General features: G+C 42.6%; 1 protein-coding gene and 1 non-coding gene across 2 annotated transcripts in view; one reads left to right on the top strand and one right to left on the bottom strand.

Annotated features, from left to right (window-relative positions):
- The window catches only part of LOC115226298, a 38,689-nt gene that overhangs the window by 4,755 nt on the left and 28,934 nt on the right, over positions 1–5,000 (top strand). The window lies entirely within an intron of this gene.
- Positions 1,699–1,817, bottom strand: LOC115226824. The gene has a single exon (XR_003883036.1). It is a non-coding gene; the product is annotated as a 5S ribosomal RNA (ribosomal RNA).

Raw genomic sequence — 5,000 nt, 5'->3', positions numbered from 1 at the left:
GTTTAGCCCCTTGTGGGTAGTAAAGAAATAGGTATTTCGTCTGCCCCTACGTTCTGAGTTCAAATTCCGCCGAGGTCGACTTTGTCTTTCATCCTTTCGAGGTCGATAAATTAAGTACCAGTTACGCACTGGGGTCAATATAATCGACTTAATCTGTTTGTCTGTCCTTGTTTGTCCTCTCTGTGTTTAGCCCCTTGTGGGTAGTAAAGAAATAGGTATTTTGTCTCCCCCTACGTTCTGAGTTCAAATTCCGCTGAGGTCGACTTTGCCTTTCATCCTTTCGGGGTCTATTAAATAAGTACCAGCTACGCACTGGGGTCAATATAATCGACTTAATCTGTTTGTCTGTCCTTGTTTGTCCTCTCTGTGTTTAGCCCCTTGTGGGCAATAAGGAAATAGGTATTTTGATTAAAGGAAGTTTACACTGTCAAAAGGAGGTACATGTTTACACACGGAAGATTCAATCAGAATCTGTATTTACTATGGATTGCTTGAATCTTTCTTTCTACACCTCAATCCTTGGATCTTACGTGTGTGTGTGTGTGTGTGTTTTTTTTTATTATTTTTTTTTATTTTATCTAGTTTCAGCTCACAAGCTGTGGCCATGCTGGGGCACCACCATTTGGTGCTGCTACATAATTTTACTTCACCAATGCTTTTTAGCAAATGCCATTTGGTGCATGAGAGAGTTCGAAGAAGCTGCCCTCATCTGCCCCTCCTGCCGTGAAGTTGGTTCATCTGGGACACCTGACAGGAAGAGGTCCAGTTTTATTTTAAAGACATCTGCATCCACCCCTTTGCAGGCCTCTCAGGTCCCTCGGGAGGATATTGAAGAGCTGTGGACCTCTGAAGCCCAGGCTATCACAGTATCTTGTCCTACATCTTGATACAAATTTGGAGTCCTTGGCACTATGCAGTGGCGCCCAGTTCTAGTATTTGTGTAATATGTATATATATGTGGAGGCGCAATGGCCCAGTGGTTACGGCAGCAGACTTGCGGTTGTAGGATCGCGGTTTCGATTCCCAGGCCAGGCCTTATGTTTATTGAGCGAAAACACCTAAAAAGCTCCACGAGGCTCCAGCAGGGGGTGGTGGTGATCCCTGCTGTACTCTTTCACCACAACTTTCTCTCACTCTTTCTTCTGTTGGCCTGCTTGCTTAGCCAGCGGGGTGGCGTCATTTGAAGGCTAAAACAATACGAAGTGCATTGTGACCAGCGATGTGTAACAACATCTGATATCAAGTGATCACGTGATATATATACTCTTTTACTCTTTTACTCTTTTACTTGTTTCAGTCATTTGACTATGGCCATGCTGGAGCACCGCCTTTAGTCGAGCAAATCAACCCCAGGACTTATTCTTAGTAAGCCTAGTACTTATTCTATCGGTCTCTTTTGCCGAACCGCTAAGTTACGGAGACGTAAATACACCATCGGTTGTCAAGCGATGCTGGGGGGACAAACACAGACACAAACATACACACACATACACACATACATATATATATATACATATATACAACGGGCTTCTTTCAGTTTCCGTCTACCAAATCCATTCAAAAGGCTTTGGTCGGCCCGAAGCTATAGTAGAACACACTTGCCCAAAGTGCCATGCAGTGGAACTGAACTCGAAACCATGTGGTTGGTAAGCAAGCTACTTACCTCACGGCCACTCCTACGCCTATAACAATCTGCTATGCTTACTGCACCTAGGTTTCCCAAACGGTCACCCATCTAAGTACTGACTAGGCTCAACGTTGCTTCACTTCGGTGATCGGACGAGAACCGGTGCTTTCAACGTGATATGGCCGTATATATATATATATATATATATATATATATATACCTACATACAATTCAGTGAAGGCGCGTGGCTCAGTGGTTAAAGCGTCGAGCTTACGACCATGAGGTTGTGAGCTTGAATCCCAGACCAGGCTGCGCGTTGTGTTCTTGAGAAGACACTTTATTTCACATTGCTCCAGTTCACTCAGCTGTAGAAATGAGTTGCGACGTCACAGGTGCCAAGCTGTATCGGCCCCTTGGATAACACTAGTGGTGTGGAGAGGGGAGGCCGGTATGCATGGGCGACTGCTGGTCTTCCATAAAATAACAACCTTGCCCAGACTTGTGCCTCAGAGGGTAACTCTCTAGGTGCAAACCCATGGTCAGTGATGACCGAAGGGGGTTACCACCATCACCACATACAATTACATTGTTATTAATAATAATACTAGTGGCTGTCCAAAGCATGAACTGTGCAGGTAAATTTAAAACATTAAGGGACCGGAAACCACCAGCTTTGCTATAAATCAGAGTTCAAAGAATTCCGAAGCCAGAGACCTCACTTAAAAACAAGCGTGGTGAAAAGCTGTGGGGTGAATAAAATATATACAGGGTGGCAATAAAGTCCCTATACAGTTACTTACAATATTGTGGAGGCGCAATGGCCCAGTGGTCAGGGCAGCGGACTCGCAGTCATAGGATCGCGGTTTCGATTCCCAGACCGGGCATTGTGAGTGTTATTGAGCGAAAACACCTAAAAGCTCCACGAGGCCCCGGCAGGGGATGTCGTGATCCTGCTGTACTCTTTCACCACACACTTCTCTCACTCTTACTTCCTGTTTCTGTTGTACATGTATTTCAAAGGGCCGGCCTTGTCACTCTCTGTGTCACGCTGAATATCCCCGAGAACTACGTTAAGGGTACACGTGTCTGTGGAGTGCTCAGTCACTTACACGTTAATTTCACGAGCAGGCTGTTCCATTGATTCGGATCAACCGGCACCCTCGTCGTCATAACCGACGGAGTGCTTCCACTTACAATATTAATTAAGATAAAGCAATTAATCAACAGCTCATATATTAATTATTAAAATGGTTCTGGTTAATTCTGGTTAATAATAACAAAATGCTATGGTAAACAATAGTAAATTAATTACCGATTCTGTTCAAACAACACGGCACCTGCTTCAATGCTTTGCCCTTTTTATTATAAGTAACCGTATAGTGACTTTTTTCCCACCCTGTATGCATACGGATGAATTCTCTTGTCATGAATGATAACTCTGAGCACCTTTTCAAACTCCAAACATAAAAAACAAAAAATAAATATAATTAATATTATATATATATCACTTTGATCACTTTGACCGACCAGTCCGTCAGGCGTCCATTTGACACCGCTGGTCACAGTACGCTGTCCACTCCTCTCTGGACACGTTGCCTGGCTCACCGATAATCGGTGGATGCACGCATTTGTCGAGTGGTACCCGCATGAGCGGAAAAGACCACCCGGAAGACCTCCACGACGGTGGAGTGACGATTTCAAGAGGACGATTGGGATCACGTGGATGAGAAAGGCGCGATCCAGGCGCAATTATATATATATAAAATATAAAATTTAAAATTTTAATTATTTATATTTTAAATTTTATATTTTATATATATATATTATATTAATTATATTTATTTTTTGTTTTATATGTTTTGGTTTATGTTTTTCAGTTTGAGTTGCCTAATACTGCTTTTATCTCTAATTCATATTTTATATATTTATACTGTGAAATTTGATTTAATCCTAAATCTAATTTTTCCCTGTAAGTTTGGATATACTCCCTAATACTATTATTATTATTATTATTATTATTATTATTATTATTATTATATATATATATCAAACGTGGCCGATGCCAGTGCTGCCTTGACAGGCTTCTGTGCCGGTGGCACATGACCTGCTGTGCTTGAGGAGACCTATTGAGTCAAGTACATAAACATTGAAATAAATATCAAATGGAAATAGCAGTTGTGATCCCTGTGCCGGTGGCACGTAAAAAGCACCATCCAAACGTGGCTAATGCCAGCGCCACCTTGACACACACACACATGATGGGCTTTGTTTAGACTTCAAAATCCGCTCGCAAGGCTTTGCTTGGCCTGAAGCCCTAGTAGAAGACATTTGCCAAAGGTGCCTTGTGGTGGGACTGAACCTAGAATCATGTTGCTGCTAAGCAAGCTACTTACCACACAGCCACTCCTGCACCTGATTCTCTTTTACTCTTTTACTTGTTTCAGGCATTTGACTGCGGCCATGCTGGAGCACCGCCTTTAATCGAGCAACTCGACCCCGGGACTTATTCTTTTGTAAGCCCAGTACTTATTCTATCGGTCTTTTTTGCTGAACCGCTAAGTAACGGGGACGTAAACCACACCAGCATCGGTTGTCAAGCAATGCTAGGGGACAAACAGACACACAACACACACACGCATACATACATATATACGACAGGCTTCTTTCAGTTTCCGTCTACCAAATCCACTCACAAGGCTTTGGTCGGCCCGAGGCTATAGTAGAAGACACTTGCCCAAGGTGCCACGCAGTGGGACTGAACCCGGAACCATGTGCTTGGTAAGCAAGCTACTTACCACACAGCCACACCTGCGCACCTGATTGTTTAATTATTGTTTAGTGTAATGATGAAGTGATCAATCAGCTGATTGCCAGAATCCTTTAATCATTAATCACGACCCCTTCAAAGACCTCTCCTCACTCTTCAAGGTCTTCAGTAAATTCTGTCGATCCTGGGTTCCATTTGTCAGGAAACGATTAACAACAGCAGTAGCAGCAGCAGCAGCAGCATCAACAACAACAACAGCAGCATGTCAGCAGAAATATTTCGGTTATTTAGGTTGTCTTAATTAAGTTTTATATAACGAGCATTTATTTTTTTTTTTTAATTAGTTGTGTCATTAATCCTTGTTTGAAAGATGTTGGGGGGGGGGGGGCATTAGTTAATCTAAGCGGATTAGACACACCTAATGTGTCTTTTGTTTACCATGGTGACACCATTGTCTCATCACATGCACACATACCAGCAGACACACACACACACACACACATACAAAATATACACATGTATACGCATACACAGTCATCGGTAGTTGGAAGAAAACATAAATCCTTAAGAAAAGCATACGTATATATATATGTATGTATGTATGTA

This window comes from Octopus sinensis, linkage group LG30, assembly GCF_006345805.1.
Source record: "Octopus sinensis linkage group LG30, ASM634580v1, whole genome shotgun sequence".
NCBI lineage: Eukaryota > Metazoa > Mollusca > Cephalopoda > Octopoda > Octopodidae > Octopus > Octopus sinensis.
The sequence above is the reverse complement of the archived record's forward strand: the minus strand, read 5'-3'. Positions and strand labels throughout refer to the sequence as shown.